The 14,198-nt window shown below is 41.2% G+C and overlaps 1 long non-coding RNA gene across 1 annotated transcript; it reads left to right on the top strand.

Moving 5' to 3' along the window:
• The first annotated feature begins 10,638 nt into the window (after positions 1-10,638).
• LOC143103865 (uncharacterized) lies at positions 10,639-13,229 on the top strand. Its single transcript, XR_012982952.1, has 4 exons — positions 10,639-10,738; positions 11,368-11,487; positions 11,814-11,913; positions 12,850-13,229. It is a non-coding gene; the product is annotated as an uncharacterized LOC143103865 (long non-coding RNA).
• Positions 13,230-14,198: the final 969 nt, after the last annotated feature.

Here is a 14,198-nt window from a genome sequence, read left to right as displayed (position 1 = left end):
TTTTAAGTATTTTAAAATATGATTTCACTGTCATTTTGTCAAGGATATTTTTTTTAACGCTTCTCCCTAATCCTTATGGAAATATTTATTTTATTTCCTGTGGAACATTTTTAGTAGTCGAAGTATGTCTTGTGGCAGACGAGACACAATCCTCAGTATTACCAGGCCCATCAGTGTCACCAGTGTCATTGCCAGCACCCCCTGTGTCAACGTCAGACCGATCAGCATCACCAGCTTCTTCTGCTTCAACAGCTTCTACTATTCTCTCATCCACTAAGAACAGGAAGAGGGGCCTTGGTGACCTGGACCATGATGAAGCAAGACAGGTGAAAACAATGAAAGTCAAATTTTTAAATGTAAATTAGAATGGAAAATTATTACGCCTAGATTACTAGCACTTGAACTGCCACCATGCATCTCATAGCAGGTCATTGTTAGAAGTATATCTAAAATTAATTTAACAGGAGTTACTGTTAGAATAATTAATTTGCTTAAGCTGATATGTAAAAAATGTCTTTGCAGAAGATTGAAGCTGTCCTGAGGTCCAATCCAAAGGGTGAAGAAATCTTCAAAGAATATTACAAAAAGAAAACGCTGTCGGATGCAACGCGTAGACAGATGATCAATATTTTGATTGCAGAAATGACTGAATCCTACGGGTAAGAAATGGTTTGAAACGACCAAGGATAACATGCATAGACTGGATACAAATGTAAATATGCCACATTATAATACATGAACAGCATGCATTCATAGTAGGTTGTACAGTTGATACTTTGTACTTTGATGAACACTTACATGCATTCTGTATAGAGGAGCAAAATTATGACTATGTAGTGATATGCATTGACCAGCTCACTTATTTCAGACCCTTTGATAAACAATACTCTAATGACAGTGACCGAGCATACATTGTTCCATATTATTATATGTCTTAAAATATTTTTTTTAATATGTAAATATGTTAATGTGGTGCATGATTTAAAAATAAAGGTGTTTTAACTGAACTTGGCCTCATTATTTTAGCAAACTTTATTTTGAAAATAATCCACCAGAGAGTAAGAGTTAACATTTAACACTACTTTAAGTGTTGAGAAAATGTTACACTGGTTGGTGTTAAGCAGTGTTAAATGTTTTACTCTACAGAGAGTCAATAAGTAACACTGAATCAGTGTTAATGTGCCAACTCTCCAAAAAGTGTTAAATTAACACTTTGTGGTGTGGACCCATATAGACACTTCAAAAGTGTTGAAATCAACTCTGACAGTGTTAATTTGGGTATACTGATTTTGCTGTGTATCGATTTAGTAAAACTTCCGCACTAGTAAAAGGAGTGCACATATGGACGGATTATAGGGAGTGTGTGCCTGGGCAAAGAAGTAAACTCAGCTAATTTTAGTCTAGGTCAATTTTGAAAATAAATTAACCCTGAAGGCAAATCATGTTAATTTTTGGCATACAACACTTTTAGGGGTTTTGAAGGGTGCTGAATTCAAATCTTCTGTATGCCAGGCTCAAAAATGTCCCATAATGCCTCAAAACGGAGAAATCCAATATCGCCGCCACCGCCAGGTCAAAATCTAATTAATCACTTATCTTTAGGACTGTACAAGGTAAAAACCTGAATGTAATGTGCTTTTATAGGTTTTCACATATAGGGAATTCAATGCCATGCTCAGATTTAAGATCAAGACTAGAGAAAATGCTTGAAATGAATGTACATGGTTAAAATTGTTGTCTCGGATAACGAATAATTCATGAAAAAAGAGGACCATGAAACAGGTTGATGACTTTCTGAAGAATTTACTTGAAACATGTTTTTTATTTTTATATTTTAACTATCTATTTATATTATTTATCTGTATTTTAACTATTTATTTAGTATTTGAAGAAAATGCTTGAAACTCTTAAGCTATTACTACTAGATTTGCCTACTATTGAAATATTGTACCTGAGCCTATTGTTTTGATGTCAGTGTGCTATGATGACATGTTTGCCCATCCCACCCCTACCCGTACCCCTACACACACAAATACCCATATGTAACCCTGAATGAGGCCACACCCTCTACCTATACACTGAGGAGGCACTTTTTAGCAATTATGTCGCTCCTCTCACATGATGCTCAGCAGTAACAGGTAAACTATAACATAATATCACAACAATTTGTTTAGGACCATGTAATACATCTTTATTCCACTGCTTGGTTGAATTTCCCATTGTCCTACGTAATTTAGAATGACCATTAACCGTATGTTATCTGCACACCTATGAAGTAGATCCATTTTTTTGGCCGTATCACACTTGTATATTAATTCACCGAACTCATTGTTAAGTTTAAATTAACTGTCACGTTGCATCCGAGCTGTAAAATGCATACGTTCAGAACATTGCAACATTGTAGCATATGACGGAGGTGGCTTTTAGCTAGATGGATGACAGCAGGCTAAGTAAAATAGCGATGTTTCAAAGCTAAAGTTCATCAGAATCTTGGGATACGCCCGCTTGACAACGGGAGAGATAGAACTAACGACTGGCCTTTGGCCATAGCAACCATCCATTTAGAACTAGTAACGGCAGTTTATCCTGTGAGTTGAGAAATTAGTTGATATGTGTCGGAAGAAATTAGTTCTACAAACAAGACAGTTTTAGCGATTAAAACGTTTAAATTGTAACAGGAAATGAACACAACGCAAGTGGCAACAGTGAAATAAGCGGGATAATGGACTTCACGGTGGTCTGTTCACAGAAGTTAATGCACTACGAGGTTTAAACGGCCCTCCGCTTCGCGTTGGGGCCGTTTTACAACCTCGACCGTGCATTAACTTCTGTGAACAGACCACCGTGTCGTCCATTATCCCTTACATAATAGCATGTGAATATTGTTATGTGAGGATTATACTGAATGATTAATATATCATAAGAAACTAAAAAAACGTTAGCTAGTTAGCCTTTGTGAACAGGCACCTCTGGACTGGGCGCATGTGAAGGGCCATAAGGCCCAAGAGGCGAAGGCAGAGTTTCCACTCCGCCTGGGCATGCAACGTGAAGCAACTGAGACATTGAGACGGTTGCCCTCCTGGAGTCCAGGACCATGCCCAGGAAGGTGGTGACCTGGGAAGGCTCGAGCCTGCTTTACTTGGGATTGGGGCGCAAGCCAAAGTCCTGAATGTGCTTCAACAGCAAGGCCACGTGTAGGCGGCATTGCACTTCTGAGGTTGCACAGATGAGCCTAGATAGTTTAATATCCTCAGCCCCCTCTGCCTCCATGCACCTGGTAAAGGTTCGGGGGGCCAGAGAGATTCCAAATGGGGGGACTTGGAACTCGAAGACCTGACCCTCGAACGCAAACCTCAGGAACTGCCAATGCCCTGGCCATGGGTATCTGAAAATAAGCATCCTGTAGGTCGATGGTAGCAAACCAGTCCCCTGCATTGATGGCCTGCCGCACCCTCGGAACTGTGATGAACCTGCACCTCAGAGACCGGTGTACGTTGAGAGCCCTGAGGTCTAAAATAGGACGAAGGTCCTCTGTGTGCTTGGGTACAGGAAAATAACGGGAGAAGAACCCCGCTTGGGGGTCTGAACTCCTCACTTCCCTTATCGCCCTTTTGTCCAGGAGGGTGGACAGCTCTGCATATAAGGTCTGAGCATGGGTCATGGTGGAGAGCACCCATGGATCTGCTCCAGCCAAGCCTTCCTGCATCGAGCTGAGAGGTGAGGCTGGCTGGCCCGGAGATTGTCAGGAATGACGAGAGCACCTGGAGAGGCCACTGCTAGTAGCACGCTGGCCCCCTGGCCAGCTTGTGGGCGGCCACCCCGCCCCTGGGATGCCTGAAGCCGCTGCCTGAGATCAGTCAGCCCCCAAGACGGATGCCGCAAGGTAGGTGTTGGCTGAGGCGTGAATGCTCTAGGGCGCCTAGCGCCCCTGGTACGCCTGCCAAGAGACCCTCTCACCTCTTCTGCACAGGGCCAGCTGTCACGCGCCTGCTGTGGGCCGAACATGGACCCAGGCTCCACCGGCCCTCTCAAAAGACGTTCTCTGTCTGCCTGCTGGAGCTGAGATTAAGACAGCCAGAGATGGCGTCTAGCTACTTAGAACTGAGGCAAGGAGTGGCCCGATGCCACTGCCTGCTCCTTAGACACTGCAGTGAGGTACACAGAGGCTACATCACTATGGGCCTATGCAGCTTACCCAGCAGAGCCTCCATAGTCCTGCCATTGGCACTGAGGCAGGAGGGACCACCAAAGAGGGAGTTGGGAGAGTTGAAGAGGGGCTCCAAAGCTTGATCCACTGGGGGGAGCGAGCCACAACCTATCACCCCTTCACCGTGCATGTTGGAAAGCACCTTAGCCTGGCCAGACCACTTATGAAAAGTAGTTGGGGAGGAAAACTGGTGACAGACCAAGTCACTAAAGTCTGGTAGGAGGGGAATAAGTGCCGCCACTGGGCGCTCAGTCATGTCTGTGTGGAACCTAGATGCAGAGGCAAGGGGCTTTTCTGGAAGGGGAATATCAAGAGCCCTGGATGCCCTGCCAAGGACCTCCTCAAACAGACGGGCCAGCTCGCCTCCCACGGGGCTGGCTACACAGGGCAGTGCACAAGGTAGCTCCTCTCCCTCAGACGCAAGAACCGTCTCAACGTCCACAATGGCCTCCTCATCTTCCTCCTCCAGCTCATGCGGACTGGTAGAAGGAGCAGGTTGGGGAACTGCAGGCCTTGTGCTAAGAGAAAAAAGTGAGGCTTGTAAGGCTGCTGAGGACTCCCCAAGCGCCCTGGCTACTCTTGCCATCTTCCTTGGCGGAACCTCGGAAACAGGAGAACCCGCACGTTTACCAGAGAAAAAACGACAACGGGCTTCCCTTGTGTGCGTAGGCATAATTAAACAATTCATGCACGACTGGGGGGCGCCAAGAAAGCATGTTGGTGGCCCAAACACAACACACACTTATCAGGCCATCCAAATGTGCATGATCAGTTAGTGCCACAGCTACTATCTCTCACCAATTCCAAAAGCTTGTAAGGAGATCACCTCCTGTGGTTGCGTCAAGGGATGTCTAAGCCAGCGCTACAGTTGCAGGAAAAGTTGCATGTTATGCATGGAGTCATGCAGCTGCAGCAGCACCTGTCAGAACACTGCTGGAGAGGAGGATGAGGATGATTAGGATAGCCTAAGTGTGTAGCCTACCTCTTCATACCAAGAAGTTTAAAGAATTGATTAGAACAGAATGGATTAATTACTAAATAAATAGGTAAATATGCATTATTAAATAAATAGTTAAAATACAGATAAATAGATAAATACAGATAAATAATATAAATATATAATTGAAATATGGTAATCAACCTTGCTTCTAAACATGTTTCAAGTAAATTCTTCAGAAAGCCATCAACCTGTTTCATGGTCCTCTTTTTTCATGAATTATTCGTTATCCGAGACAACAATTTTAACCATGTACATTAATTTCAAGCATTTTCTCTAGTCTTGATCTTAATTCTGAGCATGACATTGAATTCCCTATATGTGAAAACCTATAAAAGCACATTACATTCAGGTTTTTACCCTGTACAGTCTAAAAGATAAGTGATTAATTAGATTTTGACCTGGCGGCGGCCATATTGGATTTCTCCATTTTGAGGCATTATGGGACATTTTTGAGCCTGGTATACAGAAGATTTGAATTCAGCACCCTTCAAAACCCCTAAAAATTTTGTATGCCAAAAATTAACATGATTTGCCTTCGGGACTTTAAATAAGCACATTTTCCAAAATCCTGCCTAGTCTATTTAGGAGGGTCTGGGGGCATCCCCCAGAAGACAATTTTGAAAAAATAACCCCTTAAATAATGACTTCTGGCGAGTTTGAAAGAAACATTAATCCTTTGAGACCTAGGCAGTGTAATTTGTCATTATGAAGGCCATCCTATAACTTGTTTGGTGTATTTCTCAGGACAGTCATGGATTTTTCATGGATCCTATAACTTGTTGCTGTATTTTTCAGAACAGTCATGGATTTTTACCCATCTGGGAAAGTTTAATGTAATAATACTTGCATAGCCTCTTATAACAGCCTTTTTATAATGGAAATTATTTGTGTTTTTGCATTAGTGTCACAAGAAGCATGCTATAATCGTGATGGTGGATATTCATTAGCAATTTGCAAGAATATATGTAGGCTAGTGAGTGACATAAATATTGATAATACTCCTCTGCATTTATATAATAATACTCCTCTGTATTTGTGACCTGAAATAACTTGTTCTATGCAGATGCCATGTACCCAAAAGCACAGTTGATCTGTGCATGCCGAGACCAACTTTTTATACTTTGATAAGAACAGCAAGTTCATTATTTTGGGTTGCTATTACATTCGAATTGCAGACCAAAGACAATGTAGAAATGTGCTGTAATTTCAAAACCGGATTACTCGGGAACATCTTATTGTACCGCGGAATGCTTTACATCTCCGTATTCGGTATCCCAGACAGCATTTACATCTGTGCCAGATCCGTTTTTTAATCAGCAGATACGCGCAGCAGTCGCACTCACTGCAGCTCTGCACCAACTTTGCGCCAGACTTGTCTGTAGCTTCTAACTTTGACAGTCCATCCAGCGGGTGCGGCGCCTATCCGGGGCAGCTTCACAGACCAGACGCGCCACAACTGAATTGAGTCCGCCCGGCGGGTGTGGGCCGGATCCGCAGGAGCTGCGCAGACCTGACGCGCCACAACGAACACTTTCCCCCCACATAAACCTGAAACTACGTTATGTGATGATGCAGAGTGGAAGACTGCTGGCTGCACCGTCTTTGTGATTTTTGGTGCATTAAACAAGTATCATTTTAAAAGTAAACTGGTGTTGATGTCATCTTAGTCTGTTAAATATTTAGGCCTGTATTAAACATGAAAGTTTACAAACTTAGTTTAGGGCCTACTCTGAAATTCTGACAACCTGAAACGTGCCAGACAAGCTAGGTAGCTACGGTTAGCTGGTAGTCTAGGTTCTTTTAAACATGCATTCACAACTAATGTGAACATACTTTTAGGCTGAATTGGTGTGATTATTCACCAAAATTGCTGAATATCGTGTCCATTGTGTGTTAGCTGCACATTCGTAACCATGTTAGCGCTACCCACTTTGTCTGTAGCCTTGCTAGCACTGCAGGTATTGCATAGCCAGCCGGGCAGCGTTTTTTTAAGCCTGTTTAAAATGGATTTAGAGTGGAAAAACTTGGCAGTAAACAATAAGGCTTTTTATCTGTAAGGCCCGTCTTTTGCCCAAACCTTATGCATTTCTAAAGAATGCCTTTTTGCATTTAATTTACATGTGTGGATGCCTGTGTTTGATCTGTATTGTCTTAGGCCTAGTCCACACGTACCAAACACCGGGAAAAACAGTGTTCAGTCCACCAAGTCATAAACTATCGGTGCTGGGCAGCACCAGTTGTGATATTTATCTTACGGAGTGTAATCGTAGGTAATGTCATGTATGAAAACTAGTATTGTTAGGCAATAGTATAAGTGCAAGTCCAGGGCAGCTGACATCATCTGGCGATGACATCATCGATACGCAAGCAGGATGTGCAGTTTCGCTGTCTAAACGAATTCAAACGGGCTACGGTTTCAGATTTCTCCACCCTGGGACCAGGTTTCAGAAAAGTGCGGTTTCGGGCAGTGCGTTTACAGGATTAATTTGGACGCTCGGCCAAAATGTAGCCTAGGCTTAACAAGCTGCAAATGCACACTGGGTGCAGCAAAAATCCCAGCTATCCACACGTTTCCTACATACCACGTCTACTTAATTGTCATTTTCGTTGGATAGCCTATTGCTTAATAGGCCAACCTGTCCAAATATAGTATTTAGGGATCATTATTTGTGAAGCCTAAAGTGACACAATATTGATTCGCATAGTTTATTATCACATATGAACATCACATTAAATAACCTAGGACTTCAGAGAGAGGGCCAACTTTACCACCAATCCCAAAATGTTATCACAACCAATTAAATGAATTTGCGCTTATAACGAGGTGAAGCGCGTTCCCGAACAACTTATTTTCCTCTGAGGGAATGTCCAATCTTCATCAACGACATACCGTTGTACCTTACGTTGTTTCCGTCTGTAACGTGGAATCTATAGGCTACTGTTCTACTGCTACACTGTTTTTCATGCTATATTAACACACATGACCAATGGCTTCTGCTACAATACTGAATGGCTGTAACCCTATTACCTCAACCTATTCTTACACTGAAATAGTTTTTATATTACCTTGTCTACACTATACATTACTCTCTTATCTGTCCATATTATTTATGCTGGTCTCTAGACCTTACTCTTGCACTGTTGGACTACTTTTGGACTGCTTTTTGCACCTTCACCATGACACTCACTCTCTTGAGCACCTTATCATGCACACAGGCCAGTCCCGGCCCTGTCACTGCAAGCGTCTCATGCTTGATCATCCTCAAGCACACTGGATTTTTTAAAATTTAATTTATATACAGGGTTGGGTATGTTAGATTTTAGTGGTTTTCTGTATGTCATTCTTTTGGTTCTTTGTTTAATACTGCAGAAACTGCGAGGACAGGATGTTTATTGTAAGCAGACGGAATGTTGTCACTTTACAATAGCAAATGGTGTACCTAACTAATTGTTCCCCCACAAGACGTCCTAATTGAATAAGGCTATATCACTGTCTGTTTCCCCCCCTCCAATTTGACCCCAGACGTGAATGTATATTCTGGTATTATAATTAGCCAGAAGTTTTCCAGATCTTTGCTTCAGTTTCTTACCTTGGCTTCACCTTGCAACACTGTGCTGTGCTGTGCGTACAACAGGGTTTACCAGAACTCTGTTGTTACATCCAGAATAAAGAACTATTCTTTCGCAAGCCAGCCTCAAGTTTTTACCTGCTCTTAACTACACTGGAAACTACTCGGTCAACTGTGTCTCCATTTGGGATTAAGGAGACAATTTTATTAGCATTCTTCAGGTAGTAACGGATTACATGTAATCTGGATTACGTAATCAGATTACAAAAATCAAGTAACTATAATCAGCCCAGATTACAATAAAAAAAATGGTGTAATCAGATTACAGTTACATTGTTGGGGATTACCTCATTACATTTTATCATGCAGACAATGCAACTTTTTTGTGATAGCCTAGCTATCTTTTAATTTGACAAGCTTCGGGCTTGCCGGTTCGGTCCCCGACCAGTAGAAAAAATGTGGGCGGGGGAAGTGGTTGAGCACTGCTCTCCCATTGCCCACATCCACGGCTGAAGTGCCCTTCAGTAAGGCACCTAACCCCTCACTGATCCCCGAGCGCCACTGTAGCAGACAGCTCACCGCTCCGGTTTGGTTCTGTGCTTCACCTCACTGTGTGCTTCACTAATTCACAGATTGGGAGACCAAATTTCCCTCACGGGATCAAAAGAGTATCTATACTTACTTACTAACTTATTTACTATTGGGCAGGTCTCTCGGCACACTGCCGGATCTTTTCCTCCTAATCTTAATGTAGCCTCTTGTTTTAGTGTTACCGTTTACTTTGAGAAAGTCACCAGGTCCCCCTGGTTGAAAAACATCCCAAAGGAATAATTTTCTCACCCCCACAATTGAAATGGACATGGTGTCAATTAATCTCAGGCCATGTCCCTGGGTCAAAAAAATCCAGCGAAAGCTAAATTCATTGTCCAGGTGTGCCCTTATAAAGGTTAAGCTGAGTTGTGCATGTTTGGAGAATAGTGATCCATTATCACATCCATGATGACTAAGTGATCAATTTTGGGATGGGGTGAACATTTCAACCACCAAAACACCACCCCCAAAGTGGAAAATAGCTATAGAAATGTATTAGTTTTGGGTGTTTTTCAGACAATGGGACCTGGTGACCTCAAAGTATGGTAACACTAAAACAAGGGGCTACATTAAGATTTTTGGAGGAAAAGATCAGTTAATTCACACAGGAATGCTTTACTCAGAGCAAAGAGATTTCTTAGATGTAATGAAATAATTCAATTTCATCAATTCAATGGTGGTGTCTTTTACTTAAGGGACATATTTATTGATGTAATCTAAAAGTAATCCTAAAGTAATCAGATTGCGTTACATGTTTTTGGTAATCCAACTGATTACGTTACTGATTACAAAAATTGGCATGTAATTTGTAGTCAGTAATGGATTACATTTCAAAGTAATCTGGCCCAACCCTGTTTATATAGTATATTTAGTATTTCGTTTTGTTAGTTTTTCTTATCTTCTACTGTCTCTATTGTACAGTGGAGTTTTGTTATATGTATATTCTTATATTTACCCTTTCTCCTGTAAGTGTATGTTGTGTGTGATGTCTGTACTGAGACCTTGAATTTCCCCTTGCACTGTAAAACCGAACAGTACAAGTAAAACAATGTTTTTGATTTGTAAACACTCAAAAATGAAAAAAAGTTAATAGTACTCTAATCGTCTGTGTTACTTGAACAAATTTGAACTTTTAAGTTGACAGCACTCATCCGCTTTAAGTAATTTGAAAAAATAGAAAGCGTGGGAAACTTCGCAAATTGTAGAAAATTTGTAGGCGGATCTTCTGCCATACGTGGACCTTGTGTACAGCACCAACGCCGAGTGACAAGCGACGCCGGCAACGGTCGACGACAAGAGACGAGAACAAGAGCAGTGAAAATAGACAACGGGAGAGGAGACGACGAGAAGAGAGAAAAACCGCAATTAAACGTAAGTGGAAAAGTGAGGTGCATGTTGACCCTAAAGCACGTCCTTTATCATATTGTTTAAAAACCCGAATGTTTGAAAATATTGTCTTAGGCTACGTGACGTAACTTTATCCGGTTAGAACTAGCTAGCACTAGCAGCTAAGAATTTGGCTGCTGTATGCCAGCACTTGCTGGATCAGCCAGCGATCTAACTCAATTTGCCAATGTGAGTACTAAAAATATGAACTAATTAACCCCCGTTAGCACTATTTAACACAATAGCTTGGAAGTGCAAGCTTTGTGGTGCACTGCTTGATAACAGGCCACAGGTCCTGCAACATTATCGTTTACAGCATGTTAGCAATGTTTCCTCCATTAACGTTAGTCCACTGTCATGTTACTGACTGTCTGCACATTTAAGTCAGTAGCCTAAATTCATTTGACACGGTCACACACAGTTCATGCTCAGTCAGAATGTGTATTATTCGCATGTCAGCTGTGTAGTTGAAAACAACCATTTAATGTGCAAACTGTTCTCGGCCATTTAAGGATGCATTTAAAGTGGCATTTAAAGCGACATCATGAGATGGTGGATTGTCCTAATAGAGATTGTCAGTATGTTCAAATGTGTATTCGTCCTTCAATTCACAGATTCAGAAGTTGATGCAAACAACATTGGCATTGAGAAGGAAGGAGATCATATCAGACGTCCTTCCCCGCAGACATAGCCTATTGGTTCGGTGGTGGCCTGCAATCATGTTGGAATCCCAGGTAAGCATTTCTTTTGTACAAATACTTGGAATAGATTCATTTCATGTGTGGTTCTGACCAAATGTGTTTTAAATCTTTACACTTACCCCCCTATTTTGAGTTTTTGCTCGAAATTGCACACCGCCTACTAACAATGGCCCTGTTTCCACATACTAAGAGTGCTTGACCCCCTTTGAAAGCAGAGGTCTTGTAGATTACAACTCCTCCATGGACTTAAGATAAAAAGAATGCTTTGGTTTCAGAAGCTGTACTATCAAAGAAAGGTAATCCTATTGAATTGCATTTTGTAGTTATTAACTGGCTTGACTCCATGTTTTCTCATGCAGGGATCCTCAGATGTAAATATCCGACGTGCTGTGGCGCTCCGTGGCCTTCCTTTCTACCTCCATGAGGATGATGCCACTTTTCTAAAGACATGGGATGTAAGTAAGTATGTTTTCTATTGACATGACAGTTAAAGCGTAACTGTGGCATTAAGCGACCCATGGCCTGTTGTTTCGAGGTCAACGCATGCTATTAGAATGAAAAACAATGAGAAAATTGAGTACAACATAAAGCAAATACTGGTCCAGCAGCTTAAATGGGTGGTTCAGGATTTTGGACATAGGACCTAATTTCCAAGTTAGCAAGTGTGTTATTTATCAGTGGAGACCGTTTTTAACACGTTTCACCCAGTCCTCGTCTATTCAGGCGTTATATTTATTTGCCTCGGTGTACTATGGAGTGGGGAAGACTGTTTTTAGTGGCAGGCTTACACATACTGTTGACTCGCGCCAGCCTAGCACCTGCGAACTCTGCAACTAGAAGGACTGGATGAAACGTGTTGAAAACGGTCTCCAACTTGTGTTTTTATCTTGGATCTTGGCACAAGGGATTATAACACCTAATCCTGTGTATTAATGTAATATCACACTTGGTAACTTGGAAATGAGGTCCTATGTCCAAAATCCTGAACCACCCCTTTAAACTAACCTAACAAGGCATTTGAACTGAACTGAAACTAAAGCCAAATTCCCTGGTAGGTTATCAATAGCTGCTGGGCCATTACTCAGTCTATGTTGCACCAATTTTTTTCATTCTTTTAATTTTATTCTTACGAACAGCCGTGACCTCGAACAACAGGGCTATGTGTCGAATAATGCTGCAGTTACATTTCAAGCTTTTGTTTTTCTGTTTGTTTTTTCACCAAGAAACTCCAGGGAAGTTACTTAGTATTATTTCAAGTAATTATTTCAATAATGCAACTGCCCTGGAAAAGTTTGAAGATAAAATGTTAAACTTAATATGACATGGTATCACTTGACATGTAATGCCTATTAGATATTCAATTAACACACAATTGTTCTTTGTTAATTTCTTCAGGTCTCTCAATCGGAGTCCCCAGATATTGAGGACCTTACTGTTGAACTCATTCTGATCAGCACGAACAGTGCAAATGCATCCCTCTGCCCAAAGAAGACTCCTGTTGTTTTGGATTGAAATGATTGTTGAATTTCCTAGCATTGGTCAGGCATTTGTCATAAAGTATCTATCTATCTATCTATCTAGATAGATAGTAGATAGATAGTATCTATCTATCTATCTATCTATCTATATATCTGTCTATCGATCTATCTAGTCTTTATGCCCTTGATCTAAACTGTGTTTATTTGAATTTAGCCTCCACTACAGCCCTGTTCTGAACTCCAACCTGTATTTGTTTCCATGGTTTACATGAAAATAAAAGATTAAGAAGAATTTCACTGGCCTTTGTCAACCTTTTTAATAATTTTCTTTCAAGTCCTTAGTTGAAACTAATCAAAATTGACAAGTTTGTTCAACTTTCTGGAAATTAAAACTTTTAAGTTTTAAATTTAATTTAAAGAATTGGTTGAAGCAAAATGAAATATTTCAGGCTGACATCAATAAATCCAATTAAGCTATCTAAGCTTAATTTTATTAATTACCGTGAACTCATGTAGTTGATGTTTCTTTAACTTAAAAAAACCTTGTTGAACACACTCAAAATTTGCTAGTGAAGACTAATTAAAAAAGGTAAGTTTCTTTGACTTAGCAAAACCGAGTTACTATTACTTAAATTTTTTTGTGTAATCGGTTTCACCAATTTTTTTGAGTTCAATTAACTTGTCGGGTTTTACAGTGTGGGGATCAATAATCTATCTATCTATCTATCTATCTATCAGCCAATCAGACCTAAGACTCGCGCCTTTTTTTCACACCAAGCGTGTTGGAAGCGTTTCCATTCAAAACAGTGAAGGAAAAAAATTACAGCACTGCATCAGACACACTTCTGGGGGAAAAAAAGCAAAACGCCACACAGCCGCCACGCAACAGACACGCGACGTTCCCGGTGTGAAACGGGCCTTGTCACTCTTGCTTGCTTGCTTGCAGTAGACGGGCTCTGATGCAGTAAATTCCCAGTAACCGGGACCCTGGGTTTTGCCCCCAGAGTGTAGGCTAGCTTCGGACCACTGATTGTTTTTGTTGAAACAGAAAACTCGATGTTCCATGATTCAAAATAATAATTATGATAATAATAATACTTGGACGTATTTGGAACATTTAGTTTGCTGATGGAAAATTCCAGAATGACCTAGTTCTACATTGTCAGCGCAAACTTTACATGATTGCAGCTGCCTGAATAAAAACTTTCGCAGCCTCATGTCGCCATCTTTAGTGAGGGACAATACGGCACATCATTTATCTGTTTT

Source organism: Alosa pseudoharengus, unplaced genomic scaffold (genome assembly GCF_046254945.1).
Source record: "Alosa pseudoharengus isolate Yale_2024_CS ecotype anadromous, Long Island Sound unplaced genomic scaffold, YU_APseudo_1.1 YU_APseudo_1.1_scf_5, whole genome shotgun sequence".
Classification (NCBI taxonomy): Eukaryota; Metazoa; Chordata; class Actinopteri; order Clupeiformes; family Clupeidae; genus Alosa; species Alosa pseudoharengus.
The sequence above is the reverse complement of the archived record's forward strand: the minus strand, read 5'-3'. Positions and strand labels throughout refer to the sequence as shown.